This window comes from Plecotus auritus (genome assembly GCF_963455305.1).
Source record: "Plecotus auritus genome assembly, chromosome: 8".
Lineage (NCBI taxonomy): Eukaryota > Metazoa > Chordata > Mammalia > Chiroptera > Vespertilionidae > Plecotus > Plecotus auritus.
Window position 1 is genome coordinate 152,375,615 of NC_137782.1, and position 19,583 is coordinate 152,395,197.

The 19,583-nt window shown below is 38.0% G+C and overlaps 1 protein-coding gene across 1 annotated transcript in view; it reads left to right on the forward strand.

Annotated features, from left to right (window-relative positions):
* THADA (THADA armadillo repeat containing) overlaps positions 1-19,583 on the forward strand; it is a 316,640-nt gene that overhangs the window by 180,210 nt on the left and 116,847 nt on the right. The window lies entirely within an intron of this gene.

Below are 19,583 nucleotides of genomic sequence, written 5' to 3' on the forward strand. Positions count from 1 at the left end.
TCCTTTGCTGTCTCACCACCATCAGCAGTTCTGTAATGGGATTAACGGGATACCTCAAATTCCAAAAATAGACAGAAGTTCAAGAGGTTTACTGCCCAGCGGAGGGAAGTCAAAATAACCAGCGTTGTATTTTTTTGGCATACGGATTTTCCGTTTCCCACATTGGGACCTTATACATAGAAAATAAAGTTACAAAATTTTCCTCAGTGTAAAATTATGTTCTAGTTCACTGTCACTCCACTTTAACGCTCTTCTTTATTGGAAAGAATTTGGTATAAGGTAGATTCACCTTGGATATCATCCAATGACTGAAATGCCAGGCTACCATGATAGAGTATAAATAAGACACAGACCCGAGAGTATTTACCATTTGGAAACTAAAAATCATTGAGAAGATGCTATGTTTCATTATAGTTACATCATTTCTACTTGGTATGCACAATTTGTAATCTAGAACTGTTTTTATTGCTCCATTCTTAGAGTTTCATTGACAAACCAGATTATTTTTGGATAGCAGTTTTAGATCTAGGCAGGCCTGGGATCAACATACTCCTTTCTCACTTTCTAGATATTTGGCCAGGGCAAATCACTTAAATTTGAAATTGAAGCTTAACCATCTACACTGAGTGGCCAGATTATTATGATCTCTGAATGCATAATAATCTGGCCACTCAGTGTATATCCTATATAATAAAAGGCTAATATAATATGCAAATTGTCCCCTCGACCAGGAGTTCGACCAGCAGGCAGGCCGGCCAACCACCCATGTCCCCTCCCCCTGGCCAGGCTGGTCGGACCCCACCCATGCACGAATTCATGCACTGGGCCTCTAATACACACACACACACACACACACACACACTGAGTGGCCAGATTATTATGCGTTCAGAGATCATAATAATCTGGCCACTCAGTGTATAAAATAATGATAATATGTAATTTGCAAGGTTGATATAAGGAATAGAGATGTTATATGTACAAATTTCCAGTATAGTGGCTGTCACAGTATAGTTTCTTAATAAATGGGAACTATCTTTTATAATTATTAATATAATTAAAATACTATTATGAAAATTACTTAACATTACCAGGCAGAATAAAAAATAAATTAATGAAGAGCTATTGTGTTGTGGGGGTGTGTTTTGTTTTTTTTTAATAAATCTTTTTGTTCAGATTATTACAGTTGTTCCTCTTTTTCCCCCCATAGCTCCCCTCCATCCAGTTCCCACCCCACCCCATGCCCTTACTCCCCACACTGTCCTCGTCCATAGGTGTAAGATTTTTGTCCAGTCTCTTCCTGCACTTCCCACACCTCCTGCCCCCTGAGAATTGTCAGTCCACTCCCTTTCTATGCCCCTGATTCTATTCACCAGTTTATTCTGTTCATCAGATTTTTTATTCACTTGATTTTTAGATTCACTTGTTGATAGATATGTATTTGTTGTCACTTTGTTGTTCATAATTTTTATCTTTACCTTTTTCTTCCTCTTCTTAGAGAATACCCTTCAGCATTTCATATAATACTGGTTTGGTGGTGATGAACTCCTTTAGCTTTTTCTTATATGTGAAGCTCTTTATCTGACCTCCAATTCTAAATGATAGCTTTGCTGGGTAGAGTAATCTTGGTTGTAGGTTCTTGCTATTCATCACTTTGTATATTTCTTGCCACTCCCTTCTGGCCTGTATAGATTCTGTTGAGAAATCAGCTGACCGTCATATGGGTACTCCCTTGTAGGTAACTAACTGTTTTTCTCTTCCTGCTTTTAAGATTCTCTCTTTGTCTTTTGCCCTTGGCATTTTAATTATGATGTGTCTTGGTGTGGTCCTTTTTTGGGGGGTTCTCTGTGCTTCCTGGACTTGTAAGTCTATTTCTTTCACCAGGTGGGGGAAGTTTTCTGTCATTATTTCTTCAAATAGATTTTCAATATCTTGCTCTCTTCTTCTTCTGGAACCCCCATAATTTGGATGTTGGTACACTTGAAGTTGTCCCAGAGGCTCCTTACACTATCTTAATATTTTTGGATTCTTTTTTCTTTTTGCTTTTCCGGTTGGGTGTTTTTTGCTTCTTCGTATTTCAAATGTTTGACTTGATTCTTGGGATCCTTTAGTCTGCTGTTGAATCTCTGTTTATTATTCTTTATTTCAGTCAGTGTATGCTTGATTTCTGATTGGTCCTTTTTCATATCCTTGAGGGTCTCACTAAATTTCTCGGAAGTTTCTATAAGATTCTTGAGTAAACTTATAACTGTGGCTTTGAACTCTATATCCCATATTTTGCTTTCATCCATTTCTTTCATTTGTGACTTGTCTCTTTGTCTCTGCATTTTGGCTGCTTCCCTGTGTTTGTTTCTATGTACTGGGTAGCTGTTAAGTCTCCTTAAGTTGATAGAGTGGCCTTGTGTGGTTGGTGTCCTATAGGGCCCAGTTGCTCAGCCTCCCCAGTCACCTGAGGTGGACGCTCTTGGTGCACCCCTTTGTGGGCTGTTTGCACAGTCTTATTGTAGTTAACCTTTGATTGCTGTTGGTATCACTGGGAGGAATTGACCTCCAGGCCAATTGGCTGTGATGACCAGCTGTGTCTACACTGGAAGATCTGTTGTGCAGGAGACACCTTTATGGGGCAGGACTTGCTTCAGTGGGGCTTTGGTGCTCTCTGAGTCTGCCCCTTGAGTGTGTCTCTTATGGATGTGAAGAGTTGTAATCCGGTGTGGTCTCACTCTGATCACTGGGTACACTGGCTCTTGGATCTCCAAGGAGGTGCAAGGTCAGCCACTGTCTGGGGCCGCCCAGCAAGACTACAGAGACATCTGCAGATTCCTCCTCTTTGTATGGGGTTTGGAAGTGCCCAGCTGTGAAGCAAGGCCACTGCTGCTGCTGCCGGGTCTTGGGCCTTCTTTTGGAAGCTCTGGGGCTCTCTGACCCAGCTGCAGTTTGACAGGTTTTAGGCGAAAGGACAGGCCATTCATATGCAAAAGTCGATGTGCACAGCTTGGGTGGGGTTGTATATTGGGTGGGGCGGAGTCTCTGGGAATCACCAGTGTGGAACAAACAGCAATGGCTGCCAGTCAGCCCTGAACGGGAGAAGTCCCCGGTTCTCCGCATCCAGCGCCCCCATGCAGGAACAGTGATCGCTGCGAGCACCTCTAAGAGAAAGCAGCCGTTGCATTCCTGTCCTGATGCCAGACAGTCCAGTTTCTCCCCATATGCGCCTGGGTCCCTCAGAGTCTCACCTGGGACTGGAGTTCAAAGCAAGCGGGAGTTTGTATCTCCCTTCTGGTTAAAAGAACAGCACATCCAGGTGCCAGCACTTTCCGGGCCTCCACACCTCTTACCAGTCTCAATGCGCTTTCTTCACCTCTCTAGTTGTGGAACTTCCACTCAGCCAGTTTTCCCGCGGTTCTGGGTGGTAGTTGTTCTGCCGTTTAGTTGTGGTTTTGATGTAGTTGTGAGAGGCAGCAAGTATAGGTGATTACCTATTGCCGCCATCTTGGTCAATCTCTCGTTGTGAGGTGTTTTTTTTTTGTCCCAAATTTATTTATTGAAAAATACATCCTATTTCTTCTGGCAGAAAGGCTCTTTGTTATACACTAAATTGCAACTGCAGTTGCCTTGATTTTCTGTGTTTTTAGTCTGTTTCATTGAACAGTTTGTCTATTTATACACCAGCTGCTTACAGTAGCTTTATAATGTTTTATAATTTGGTGGAGACTAACTCCCCTTCATTACTTTTCTTTTTCAGTGCCCTAAGAACTTTAAATCAACTTGCCTACTTCACCCATCCTTTATTCTACCAATATATAAGTATTTTTAATTGGGATCACATTAAATTCATACATTAAATTATCAACTGTTCATAACATATTTATTATGTTATTGACCAATTCAAGAATATTCATTTGTATTTTACAGTCCTCAGTAGCATATTTTAAAGATTTTTCGTGTAGATTATGTATTTCTCTTTTGTATTTCTTGTTACTATTATCATTAGTACTTTTCTTATGTTTTGTCTTCTGACTTGTGCTCTTTTACTTTTGAAAGTGATTGATTTCTATATACTAGTATTCACTTTGTAGTAATACTGTTAGTCCTCACTTATACTTACTCTGTTTTATACTCTTACATATAATCCTCACTAAGTCCTCATAACAATCCTAGAAAGTGAGTACTCTTTTACAGTGAGCAAACAAACTCTGAGAGATTAAATAACTTGCCCAAGGTCACACTGCTGAAAGTGACTGATCCAGGGTTTCAGAGCATATACTCCTCAGTTCTACACTATGCTGTACTCAGTCACCTAATTTTCATTTCTAATAAAGATCCTTTGTAATGTGTTTTCTCTTAATTATCCTGGTTTTACCTGAGGATGCTGCATGTTTTTTATAGGACTGAATATTATACAGATACCAGTTTTCTCCACATTTAAACATGGGTTTAATACATTTCCAATAAAAATTTTGATTTTTTAAAATTAGAATTGCATTGACTCTTTAGAGCAATAGGGGAGAATTGACATTGTTGAAGTGTAATTTTCATAAAGGTAAAATCACTTTCAGGCACATATAAAATGAACATGTGTAAAACATATTTAACTCATTAATTAATAGGGGAATTGGTAAGATGTTATGATAGGTTCAAAGAGTATCTGAAAAACTATGGCATTTATAGGCAATGTAACAGAAGGTAAGAATAAGATTGCTGGATTAGATATAAGACGTCTAACGTCCAACAGATTATAAATCTTTGGGGTTATCTGTTCCACTGGACTGAAATTTTTTGTGTGTCTACCCAACAAAAGCCTACAAGTTCACAAGTAACTTCTCTAAGTCTGGGACCTTAATCAGTAGTAAATAAGGAGATGCACTAAGTTTATCTCTAGATCAGGGGTTGGCAAATTGATTTACAAACTAAATCTATCTGCTTCCTATTTTTATAAATAAAGTTTTATTGGAACACATTCATACCCATTTATATACATATTTTCTATGGCTGCTTTTACAATATAATGCCAGAGTTGGATAGTTACAACAGAGACCATATGACCCAGAAAACCTACTTTACTGTCTTGTCCTTTACAGAAAAAGTTTGCTGAATACAGGCCTAATCAATTCTTGGATGATGAATCTTAAACATTTTTTATACTTATACTATCAGATACCATTTGATACTATTAGAAGTGATAATTTGTTTTTAGATTTCAGATTCCAAGTGTTCATTGCTAGTCTTTAGAGAATATAGTTGATTTTTAAATATTGATCTCATATTCTGAGCCCTTGCTAACCTTGTTAGTTATTGTGTCTTTTTAAAATGGATTCTATAGGATTTTACTGCAAAGATAATCATGTCATCTATGAATAAGACAGTTTAATTTTTTTCTTTCCTACCGGTTTGCTTTTTTATTTCCTTGTCTTGTCTTATTGCACTGGCTAGGGTCTCCAGTATAATACTGAATAAGAGTAGTGAGAATGGACATAATTATTTTGTACACCACCCCATAGCATTTGACCTTGAGCCCTCAATAAAGCTTTGTTGAGTGAAAGAACTAGCATAATACTGTTTTTTAATAATCTGAAGGGTGTAATAGTGTTCTCTTCTTTTTCTCTGTTTTCCTATTGATAGCATTAGAAATAACTGTTTCTGTGATAATCTAATGGAAATTTTAAATACTTACGGACCAGTGCTCTACTTTTGTCATAATGGAAGTTGAACTTTCTGCCACTTTGAGATACAATATGGATGGCCCATTTCCTTTTGGTGACATGAAACATAGGAATGCTGTGTTATGCCCAGATTTCATGATCCCCAAAGACCACCAGGGAGCCAAGTCCGATGCAAAAGCAAAGAGCCTTTAATTGAGCTAGCTTGAGCTCCCCGTCCACCACACTCGCTGACGCAGCGGCAGGGAGAGAGCTCCAGGCCCCAAACACGCTGATTTATAGGGGGCCTGGGCGAGGTAGGAGGGGTGAGGTAGTGTGGCCTCTGCTGATTGGTCGGGGTCAGGTTGCACATGGGGGCAGGGCGCGGCTTACTTTCCTCTTGCATTTCTATTGGCTAATTCAAAAGTGTGGGTTGGGCTCTTGGAGAGGTTCTAGGGCGGGAACCTGACTCCACGAGGTGGAGGACATGGAACAAAGGGAACATGGAGTCGGTCTATCCCCGCCCTTTCAGCTGCACTGCAGAACAAGAAAACTTGTGTTGTAGAAAACTCCCCTCTATCAGCTGTCTTGATTTGGTGAAGATTCGAGTACCTTCACACCCTATAATACAAAGTTCTCAGAGTGGTTAGAAACTCCTGACTTTAGAACTCCAGGTTTAATGGCCATGCCAACTCTCACTTTACTCATTAAAAAGAGTGAGATTTTTCTAGATTAAAGAGAAAATTGCATTAATTTGAGCTTTACTATTTTAGAATTTTGTTTTTATACTTCTGGCATTAAAACTGTACACAAATTTACCTTCCTTCATGAATGTTCATTACAAATGAATCTTCTGAATTTATTTAGTTTAACAGAAATACTACTTGATAGTTGTTTGTTTTAGTGTAGTTCATGATATTTAAATAATGGATCAGCAGCTCTTTAAAAGTTATTTTTGTTTAAAAAGACTGCTTATGAATTCAAATTGGTCTTTTTACAATTATTCTGTATCCAGAAAGTGTTGATGTTTCTTAGATATTTGCCCCTGATATGTACACATATGTTTAGCTGAGCACATCATTATTGTAGCCTACTAAGAAAGAAATTTATATTATGGAGGAGGTGACAACAGGCAATTAAAAGATCAGAGAATGTGTTTGGATGAGTGTGACAAAAACCCAACACCTAGGGATGAGTTATCTCAACCATCAGAAATCTGGGATGAGTTGTATATCTTGGGCCTGGGTTTTATAATCCATCACTAGCTTGTGGAGTTGATATTTTAATAATGGGGAAATTAGCACATATTTATAGCTGCTAAAATGACAAGTGATTTCTCAGTGTACTAGAACAGGGAAATGATACTGGACTTCCTTAGCAATTAAGTGATCAAATTGTATGTGGAGGTTTGGAAAACAGACCAAAATGATTTGATCTACAGACTGTAAAACTGTTTTAGTTGGAAAAACTATGAAGGTTTAACTCATTTTGTTTACTGAGGAGTTGAGTTCAGGGGGAAGTTTACAAAAAAATCAGAGTTTGAAAATCATAGTTAATGATCTTTCCCTTTGTAGTAAAAAGTGTAAAATTAGGCTTTTCTTCTTTTGTCTTCATTTTTTTTATAAGAGCATTTTCTTATTTTATATTTTGAAGGTTCATCCCTCCCTCAACAAAAAATGAGTGCCTCTAATTCTTCTATTATGATTACTCAATATCTGTTAACATTTAAGTCAGTGTGGAAGAGAATGAATGCTTCATTTTAACCACAATGCAAAAGAAGGAAGAGAATGAATGCTTCCTTTTAACCACAATGCAAAAGAATGCTATAATGTACATTTTAGAACAAACATGATAATAATCTTATGTAATGGAAGCATTTGTTGAGTTATATTATTACAAGTAAAAACTATATACTTGGGCATGTATAAAAATTCATCAATCTGTACACTTCAGTTGGGGCATGTTAAGTGATATTTCAATTTAAAAAAAAAAAACTTTTAAGAATGGTGGCCAAGGTTTAGAAATTGTATTTGACAATTTGGGGACTTGTACACTCTCTATAATACTACAAAGAGGAGGCTCTTGATTTAAAAAAAAAAAAAAAAAAAAAAAAAAAAAAAAGATTCTCCAAGGATTGAAGCTTGTGGTTAATTAAAAAAAAGAATATTTTTAAACTTTACCTTCAAATCACTCTAAAACTATTTGGCACAATTAAAGCTCATGCCTGATAAAGGATATGTTATGGGCATGATTTTCAACATTCACTTCAAAGCAGAAATGTAAATTCATTAATCTCATTCTTTTATTGTGATGTTAGCTCTTTTGTTACTGCAGAGTTTACCTTGGCCTGAGAGCTGGCAATTAAATGGCACAGTGGAGGTTACTGGAAAACATTAACTTGTTATTGTTAGTTGACATAGTGCTGAGGTTGATGGGAAGTAGAGTTTATAAATAGCCTGGTCTATGCATTGATTTAGAAATCTGCTCAGTTTCAGGGATGAATTTCATCAGACAGGCCATTCATTGTTTACATTTTAAGCTTTTTATTTAATGGAAGATGGGGTCATCCTATTGAAAAATGGAATGCTGAACACAGCTGTGGTACACGCCCCCAATGAAACTTGTTTTCAATGGTAACTTCTTGAATAAATTGGCTTTCTATTGTTTGCTCAACTTTATTTTTCTGAACATTACATAATTGGTAATATTGCACTTTTTAGAAAGAGTCCTACATTTCTTTCTATTGACATTTATATTTTAAACTAGAATGGTCTTCATGTTTTGAATAAGTATGTTTTAAAATAAGCATCCTTGAACTTCTTCCTTGTGTGTCCGTGCCTAAAAGCAGGCTTGCTACTTGAATTTTTATGATAAGCTATCAGATGCAAATCATTAACTGAGATCTCCCCAGCATGATGGTGGAAAGAACTCAAAGCAGTACTCCTTGAGAGATGAAAGGAAGTTGACTCAATTATGAGAAATCTAGGCAGTCAGACAAGGCATAATAATAGTTTCTAGAAATCTGGCCAAATCACTGAATAATTGCTTTGCTCTTTTAGGCCAAGAGACAAACCTAAATTTGCATTCTCATTCTCATTGACCTGATGGTGAGGGAAGGAGGCTGTGCTACTCAGATAGGTTTCAGGACATGGAGTTTTTAGGCTTTTTTTTTTTTTTTTAAGTTGGGTGGCGCCTGTATTGATCAATCAGTAATGTTTTAATTGAGTTTCAATTAAATGCTCGATACTGTGCTAATTAAGCACTGGGGTGGATATAAAGCAGTATAAATTCATCACCAGAATCTTGTATGACATGGGAAAAATAAGCAACAAATCTAAAACAGAAAAATTAGAATACAGAATTACAGAGTATTAATTTTAAGCCACATTATTAGCATGGCTGGAATAGGTAGAAGCTTCATGACTAAATCCTAATCAATTCAGGCCATCTGGCTGTATACATATACCTTCAGACCTCTGGTTGTTAAGACACTGACAAAAACAGGCTGATTTAATAGGCTGTCAAATGTTTCCCAAACTTACCTGACACAAGAGTTACCTGGGCTGCTGTTTAAAATACAGATTTCCAAGCTCTTACCCTAAAGATTTTGAGTGTATGGATCTGAGATAGGACCCTAGAATCTGCCTTTTTAATGAGCAAATAGGTGATTCTGATGGTGAGGCAAGTGTGGAAAATATGGGTTAAGAGTGGAAGAGAGGAAGGATTCAGTGTATAAAACTGAGTTACTATAAGATACAGGTGGTCCTTTCGTCAGGTCCAGGAGATAACAGAGATTTACCACCACCACCCCGCCACCCCGCCCACCACCCTCAGGGAAGAATATCATACATTTCTAGGTAATTTGCCTTTGAAGTTAAAAGACAATGAAGGGCGGAGGGAATAATGGCGGCGGAATAGACAGACGTGTTCCGAGCCTTGTCCCGGAGCAGAAAGAAAGAACAGCTGAGGGTCGCGCAAGGAGAGTTTGTTGGCTGGTTGGGAGACAGCTGAATTCCAGAAGGAGGTGGGGGACTGCTGAACGGGGTTCCCCTGACCTGGCAGCACGAACTGCGGCTGGGTCCCCTCCCGGAGCTGCGGGCTTGGACGCGGAGTCTGCGCCATCTTGATCCGGAAAGTGGAGCTTATCTGAAGCCTGAGAATCCACAACTGCGGCACCCCAGGAACAGCTGCGAGCCCCAGAACAACGCTCCCCAACTGGCGCAAGCACACGGGTTCAGAGAAGCTCTACACTCCACCACGGAAAGGTCAGATTTCGCCTGGGATAAGGTGAGGTCTCTGGTCCCGGCGGGAGAGAGGAACGCGCGTTTTGCGGGAGCTGGAGGACCAGGGAAGTCTGTGCCTAGAAAAATCCGTGGCTGTAGGGGCTGGCGTGATCTGTGACTGTGGAAAGGGGTCCTCAGAGCTGCTAAGAGAAGGGCACTCTAAAAAGCAACCCATTTTGATCTGAAGTGTAGGGACACCCTAAGAATTTCAGGCAGTCCAGACTTACGCGCAGCCCGTGCGCTCCCTGGGTGCCTGGGCTTACTCGCAGTCCCGGAGTTCACACACTTGGGCTTTTTCCTCTTCAAATCCTTGCTTCTGATTACTAAGCCCAATACATAGGATCACCCAGTTGGGGACACCCTGGGAGACTGCAGGGGAAGGTTGTTTTTCTGGAACCTGGGGATCGGAGCGGGGAGTGACCATCAGAGAGTCAGCTCTGAGGCAGACCACTCCCACAGGCCCGTGGCGAGTGCCACAGGGAAAGAAGGCTCTAACACTGCCTAGAGAGGCCATAGATAAACCCGGAAGTCAATCCAGAAACACTGCCACCCAGGGGCTGAATCACAAATTGACTCTTGTGTAATCAAAAATAAAGGAATACGAGAAATTAAGACACACCGCCTGCTTAAAATCAGGACTGGCTTACAACACCGAAGAGCAGTGGATCGCAGGGAACTGCAATACTGTCTGGACTGAGAAACAGGCGTGCCAAACAGAAAAACAGAGGAAGTGAATGACCTTCACTACTCCACATTTTATTTTTACCTTTTATTTTTTTTTATTTTTTTATTTTTTTTAAATTTTCATTTTTTGCATCTTTTAATCAAGAAACTTTTTTTTCTTTTTTCATCACTTGATTTTACCTTTTTAATGATTACATTTTTATTTTCAATCCGTATTATTACTACTGCTATTTTATCTTTTTTTTTTTTTTTTTAAAGTGTCATTTTATTTTCTCTTCATTTTATTTTGGGATTAGGGTTCTACATTCTATTTTTTATCTTTCCTTTAGCATCGTTTTACTCTATCTCAACTCTACCTTTAGGCCATCACTCTCTTCCTAACCTCCCCCTTTTCAGTGTCCTGTTTGTCTTACCCTTTTACTGCTTTAGATTTTCCCTATTCTTTCTGTTTACCCCTTGTTAAAATTTCACCCTACTTACATATCTAATCTCCAATACCTTGCTCCAAGTCCACATACACCTCTCCCTTCGCTGTCTGAGTTATCCATAAACTTGTCCTTATCTCTGTCCTTTTGTTGTTGTTTGCTTGAATGTAGATTATATCCAATTTTTACGCTTTTTTTGTGAGTTTGTTTTGCTTATTCTTCTTTTGTTTATTTTTTTGTTTGTTTTGTGCTTCAGCTTTCCCTTGCCTCACTCCATATTACTTGGTGTTGTAGTTTGCACTAATCCCCAGGCACTTGTTGCTGGCATTTGCTGGGATTAGTGATTGTTCTATTGGAGTTTTATCCCCAATATATATAGTCTGTTCCCCTTTCTCTCTTAGTCAATTTCTTGTCTCTCTTACTTTTTTTTTTCTCTTTACTTTCCCTTTTCCCAATTTCATTTTCACACTCCTTTTTTCTTTTTTTCTTTCTTTCTTTCTTTTTTCCTCTTCTTCTTTCTCTCCTATCACCTAATTTGCCTTTCTCTGGTGGTCACCTTTATTGGAGGTTATTAATATCGTGAATACATTCCTGTTCAGTGCCTTGTGAGTTGTACCTGGTAGTGCTGTATTTTGTGCCTTTAAATCAACCCAGGAGAGAGAGAACTACATAACCAGACACCCAGAGAAGAGAGACCATGGGGAGACAAAGAAGCAGCCCGCATATGAAAGAAAAGCAGGCATCACCAGAAAAGGAAGTAAACGAAATGGAGGCAAGCAACCTGCCAGAGAAAGAATTCAGAGAAATGGTCATAAGGTGGCTGAAAAGAATGGAAGACAAATTCGACAATATGAGCAAGAACCAAGAGGAAATGAAGAAGAACCAAGAAGAAATGAAAAATGACATCGCTGCTGTAAAGAACTCAATAGAAAGCATCAAGAGTAGACTAGAAGAAGCAGAGGACCGCATCAGTGAGCTAGAAGACAAGATGGAAAAAAATACCCAAGAAAAGCAACTTCTAGAAAAAAAAATTAAAAGGCAGGAGGAGAGTCTAAGGGAACTTTGGGACAACACGAAACAAAACAACATCCGCATAATAGGGGTTCCAGAAGGAAAGGAAGCTGAACAAGGAATAGAAAACCTCTTTGAAGAAATAATGACAGAAAATTTCCCAGATATAGGGAAGAAAAAACCCACACAAATCCAAGAAGCTCACAGAGTCCCAAGCAAAATGAACCCCAAAAGACCGACGCCAAGGCACATTATAATTAAATTGGCAAACACCAACGACAAAGTAAGAATCTTAAAAGCAGCAAGAGAGAGACAGAAAGTTACATACAAAGGAACCCCCATCAGACTAGCAACTGATTTCTCAACAGAAACTCATCAGGCCAGAAGGGAATGGAATGAAATATACAAAGTCATGCAAAGGAAGGGGCTGAATCCAAGAATACTGTACCCAGCAAGGCTGTCAATCAAAATTGAAGGTGAAATCAGGAGCTTCACAGACAAAAAAGGACTAAGGGAATTTATTACCACCAAACCAGCAATGCAAGAAATGCTAAAGGGTCTACTGTAAAAAAAAAAAAAAAGAAAGAAAGAAAGAAAGAAACAGGAAGTGAAGAAGTAACACAGGGGTAAAGAATAGGAATGGCGACAAATAAGTACCTATCAATAATAACTTTAAATGTAAATGGATTAAATGCCCCAATCAAAAGACATAGGGTAACAGATTGGATAAGAAAACACGACCCATATATCTGCTATCTACAAGAAACCCACCTCAGAAAAAAAGACGCACACAGACTGAGGGTGAAGGGATGGAAAAAGGTTTTCCAGGCAAATGGAACTGAAAAAAAAGCTGGGGTAGCAATACTTATTTCTGACAAATTAGATCTCAAACTGAAGGACATAACAAGAGATAAGGAAGGCCATTTCATAATACTAAAGGGAGCAATCCAACAAGAAGAAATAACTCTGGTAAACATATATGCACCCAATACAGGAGCACCCAAATACATAAAAAAACTCCTGGAGGATATCAAGGGAGACATTGACAGCAATACAATCATAGTAGGAGACTTTAATACCCCACTATCACCATTGGACAAATCCTCTAAACAAAACATCAGCAAAGAAACATCAATCCTAAATGACTCACTAGACCAGATGGAATTAATTGACATCTTCAGAACATTTCACCCCAAAGCCACAGAATATACATTCTTCTCAAGCGCACATGGGTCATTTTCAAAGATAGACCATATGTTGGGACATAGGCAAAGTCTCTTCAAATTCAAGAAGATAGAAATCATATCAAGCATCTTCTCAGACCACAGTGGCATAAAACTGGAAATCAACTACAATAAAAACAACCCAAAGAAATCAAACACATGGAGACTAAACAGCATGCTATTAAACCATGACTGGGTTACCAGAGAGATCAAAGAAGAAATAAAAAACATCATGACAACAAATGACAATGAAAACACTACAATCCAAAATCTATGGGACACAGCGAAAGCAGTCTTGAGAGGGAAGTTCATAGCTCTACAAGCCTACTGCAAAAAACAAGAAACAGGGGTAATAAATTACCTAACCCAACAACTCAAAGAGTTAGAAAAAGAGCAACAAGAAAAGCCCAGTGTAAGCAGAAGGAAGGAAATAATAAAGATCAGAGCACAGATAAACGACATAGAGACCAAAGAAACAATTCAAAAGATCAACAAGACCAAGAGCTGGTTCTTTGAAAGGATAAACAAGATTGATGAACCTCTAGCCAGGCTCACCAAGAAGCAAAGGGAGAGGACCCAAATAAACAAGATCAGAAATGAAAGAGGTGAAATAACAACAGATCCCGCCGAAATACAAAGGATTGTTAAAAAATACTACGAACAACTCTATTCCAACAAACTGGACAACCTGGAGGAAATGGACATATTCCTAGAAAAATATAACCTTCCAAAACTCAATCAGGAAGAATCTAAACAGCTCAACATGCCAGTAACTATGGAAGAAATTGAAGCAGTCATCAAAGAGCTTCCGGCAAACAAAAGCCCGGGGCCAGACGGCTTCACAGGAGAGTTCTACCAAACATTCAAGGAAGAACTAAAACCTATCCTCCTCAGACTATTCCAAAAAATTCAAGAGGAAGGAACACTTCCAAGCTCCTTCTATGAAGCCAGCATCACCCTAATACCAAAACCAGATAAAGACAACACAATGAAAGAGAATTACAGGCCAATATCCCTCATGAATGTAGATGCCAAAATCCTCAACAAAATTCTAGCAAATAGGATCCAGCAGTACATCAGAAAGATCATACACCATGACCAAGTAGGGTTTATCCCAGGAATGCAAGGATGGTTCAATATCCGCAAATCAATAAATGTGATACATCACATAAACAAATTGAGAGATAAAAATCACATAGTCATATCAATTGATGCAGAAAAAGCATTTGACAAAATCCAACACCCTTTCTTGATAAAAACTCTCAACAAGGTGGGAATAGAAGGATCATACCTCAACATCATAAAAGCTATATATGATAAACCCACAGCTAACATCATACTCAATGGGCAAAAACTAAAACCATTTCCCCTAAGAACAGGAACAAGACAGGGATGCCCACTCTCACCACTCCTGTTTGACATAGTACTGGAAGTATTAGCCACTGCAATTAGACAAGAAGAAGAAATAAAAGGCATCCAAATTGGAAAAGAAGAAGTAAAGCTGTCCTTATTTGCAGATGACATGATATTGTACATAAAAAAACCGAAAGATTCCATCAAAAAACTAACAGACTTAATAAATGAATTTGGCAATGTAGCAGGATACAAAATTAACACCAAGAAATCTATGGCATTTCTATACACCAACAATGAACTTACAGAAAGAGAGACTAAAAAAGCAATCCCATTTTCCATCGCACCAAAAAAATTAAGATACTTAGGAATAAACCTAACCAAGGAGGTAAAAGACCTATATGCGGAAAACTACAGGACACTGAAAAAAGAGATAGAGGAAGATGTAAACAGATGGAAGAACATACCATGTTCATGGATTGGTAGAATCAACATCATTAAAATGTCCATACTACCCAAAGCAATCTATAGATTCAATGCACTCCCCATTAAAATACCAACGGCGTATTTCACAGACCTAGAAAGAACTCTCCAAAAATTCATCTGGAATAAAAACAGACCCCGAATAGCCACAGCAATCCTGAGAAAGAAGAATAAAGTAGGAGGGATCTCAATACCAGATTTCAAGATGTATTACAAAGCCACTGTCCTCAAAACAGCCTGGTACTGGCACAAGAACAGACATATAGATCAATGGAACAGAATAGAGAATCCAGATATCGACCCAAACCAATATGCGCATTTAATATTTGACAAAGGAGGCATGAGCATACAATGGAGTCAAGACAGTCTCTTTAATAAATGGTGTTGGGAAAATTGGACAGATACATGCAAAAAAATGAAACTAGACCACCAACTTACACCATACACAAAAATAAACTCAAAATGGGTACAGGACTTAAATATAAGACGGGAAACCATAAAAATACTAGAGGAATCCACAGGCAGCAAAATCTCAGACATATGCCAAAAGAACTTTTTCAGTGATACTGCCCCTAGGGCAATGGAAGCCAAACAGAAAATAAACAAATGGGACTACATCAAAATAAAAAGCTTTTGCACAGCAAAAGAAACCATCAACAAAACAACAAGAAACCCCACTGTATGGGAGAACATATTTGCAAATGGTATCACTGATAAAGGTTTAATTTCCAACATCTACAGGCAGCTTATACAACTTAATAAAAGGAAGATAAATGATCCAATAAAAAAATGGGCAACAGACCTAAATAGAAGCTTTTCGAAAGAAGACAGAAGGAAGGCCAAGAGACACATGAAAACATGCTCAAAGTCACTAATTATCCGAGAGATGCAAATCAAAACAACAATGCGATACCATCTCACACCTGTCAGAATGGCTATCATCAACAAATCAACAAACGACAAGTGTTGGCGAGGATGCGGAGAAAAAGGAACCCTCGTGCACTGCTGGTGGGAATGCAGACTGGTGCAGCCACTGTGGAGAACAGTATGGAGTTTCCTCAAAAAACTGAAAATGGAACTCCCATTTGACCCAGTAATCCCACTCCTAGGAATATATCCTAAGAAACCAGAAACACCAATCAGAAAGGATATATGCACCCCTATGTTCATAGCAGCACAATTTACAATAGCTAAGATTTGGAAACAGCCTAGGTGCCCATCAGCAGATGACTGGATCAGAAAACTATGGTACATCTACACAATGGAATACTATGCTGCCGTAAAAAAGAAGGAATTACTACCATTTGTAGGCACTTGGATGGAATTAGAGAACATTATGCTAAGTGAAATAAGCCAGTCAATGAAAGAAAAATACCACATGATCCCACTCATTTGGGGATAATGAAAAACATTATAAACTGATGAACAAAAAGATAGTTACAGAGGCAGTAAACCATCAAACAGACTGTCAAATTACAGTGGTAAGGTTAGGGAGAGGTGGGGGAAATAAGAGATCAACTGAAGGACTTATATGCATGTATATAAGAGTAACCAACGGATGCAAAACATTGGGGGGTGAGGGCATGTATGGGAGTGGGGTGGGGGTGGGGGGCAATGGTAAGATATGTACACATATAATACCTTAATAAAAATTTGGAAAAAAAAAAAAGACAATGAAGGGCAATAAGAAAGTCTAGATATTTCTAAGCTCAAATTTTTAATGGGCAAAAAAGTGTTCTGGGTTTCATTTCATCACTTACTTTCTTCTGCTCTAGGAAGGGTGCGCCTGGCCATGCATGTAGAGAGCAGGCAGGCAGACATGAGTAAGAAGGAAGCATTTGAAATAGCAAATTGGCAGATGTGAGGGGAGACTCTTCCAAGTTTAAAGGGCAGCTGGCAAGGCTGACCCAAGGCAGGAATGGAGGAAGCAGGAGACTGAGTGAGCTGTTTAGTAACACAGTGTTTTGTGGTCAGGATCAGGGGCATGAAGTAAGAGTCATGGGAAACCGGGACAGAGATAACAATAATAACTGTGCACAACACATTTTATAAGGAGCAAGGAGGTCAACAGTCCTTATGACATCCTCATCTAGAGCAATGGAGGGAAAGTTGGTTATATTATTTCAGTTTTACGGCTGGATGCCTAGAGGTATTGGGAAAGGTGTCTTTGCTGTAGTGAAGTAGAAATGAAAATAAGTGAATTAGAGCCCATAGATATTCTGACCTGTGTTATCAGGTTGGATAAGTATTGGGAGGATGGAGAAGAACAGAAAAGGACTATCTTGATGGAATTTAAGTTTGTGAGTTGGTGAAATTTTGAACAGATTTCAGCATAGCTAAATGAAAGATACAGTTATCAACAGGTTTAAAAAGGTGGTGTGGAGCGGGGATAATGAAAGGGGCTAAAATGTTGAACAGGTTTTTGGTGTGAGCAAAGAGTAGGATATTGCATGGGAGGTAGAGTTTAAGGTTCAGCACAGTGTATGATATAAAACAAACTTTTGTATCTCCTCTTGTGACGTATAGAAACATACTGATCATAAAAATAGTCTCAACCACATCTTCTCTGGTAAGCATAATACTTTTTAAAATAGTCTGCAATGGAGAAAATTTTTAAAAATTAAACTTTGTCTGAGAGATTAGTCTATGGTGGTGTGTCCCCCTCCTCGCTGTGTTGTAGAGAGACTGGAAAAGCAGTGTACACTAGAAAAGCAATAAAACAGGTTATTACAATCTGCTCAGACATTCCAGTATCTCAGTGTACATAAAAAGTCTTCCTTCCTCTACAATTAGTACAACCGATCGCTTGCCTCTAATGATAGACTTTGCTATTTTTAATTAGCACCTGATGCTAATTTTTTAAGGATTAAAAGAAGTCAAATGGGATTCTAAGGGCATCTAATTACTGCAGTCTCACAATAAGTTGGTGCTCTAAAGTAAATGTGTAGTTCACTCACAAGGCTATTTAAAAAATTTTTTTAATTACAGTTGACATACAATATTATATTAGTTTCAAGTGTACAACCTCATGATTAGACATTTATATCATAAGGCTTTTTTAATAGATGGAGGACCTCTGAAATTGGAGGATGTAAAATATGTCCCAGAAATGATACTGAATACATTACAATAATGAATATTGGTGACTTGAATGTAGGACATCTTTTAAAAACTTTTAAAATTTTAATTGTGATAAAATGCACATAAAGTTTACCATTTTAACCATTTTTAAATGTTCAGTAGCATTAAGTACAGGGGAGGGCAAAAGGAGGTTTATGGTTGTAATACAAATAAATAATATAATAATTAATAAATAATACAAGTATAAACTCTGTACCCATAACTGTAAACCTTCTTTTGCCCATGCCTATATTCACATCGTTGTGCAACCAATCTCCAAAATTTTTTTATCTTGCAAAATTGAAACTTACTGTTATATACCCATTAAACAGTAACTCTCTATTTGTCCTTTTCCCCAACTCCTGGCAACAACCATTTCTGTTTCTATGAGTTTGAGTGTCCTTGACCTCACTCATATAAGTGAAATTATACAATATTTGGTTTTTGTTACTGTCTTATTTCTCTTTCCATAATGTCTTTAAGGGTCATCCATGTTGTAGCCTGTGTCAAAACATCCTTTTTATTGCTGAGTAATATTCCATTGTATGTAATATGCCACATTTGTGTACTCATTTATCTGTCAGTGGACACTTGGGTTGCTTCCATCTTTTGGCTATTGTAAATAAAGTTGCTGTGAAATATATGTACGCATGTCTTTTTGAGACCCTCCTTTCAATTTTTTTTGACTATATACCCAGAAGTGGAATTGTGGGATCATACAGTAATATTATTTTTTATATTTTGAGAAACTATGGTATTTTTTCCATAGAAATATAGAGAATCCTAATTTCTTGTTTTAGTTATTAACTTCATTGGGAATCTTAATGGTTTGTGTCTTGGCCTCATTTTCCTCCAGTATTAAGAGGTATTAAGCATTAAGTTAATATTTTCTCGTTGCATTCTGCTACTATGTTGTGGATATCTCCCCTCTTCACCCATCTTCATACTCTAATCCTATTGAAACAATTGAATATCCTTTATTTTTCACTGAAATTGTTTGGAGGTGTGAGAAATAAGAAGACCCAGGTGGTTATAGAGGGTTAACTACCAATTGTATGTATGCAACTTCAAATTCACCCTGGTCTCTGTATCTGTGACTTTTTCCTAAGTAAAACTCCACTTTCTTCAGAAAGTTAGCCACTTCAAAGGTTTCTGAGTAAATTCTATTTTCTTGCTAGCTAAGATTCTACCTGTTATGGAGATATGATTCATTCTACTAAGAGTTCACCACTAATTTCAAGAAGATTGGGACTAACTACTATATTGCTTTTTATAAAAATCAAGACCCTATGGAATTTTAAATACATTTATATACCTTTCAGAAAAGACTACAATATAAGTCCATAGGCTTTGCTATATGAAATATCC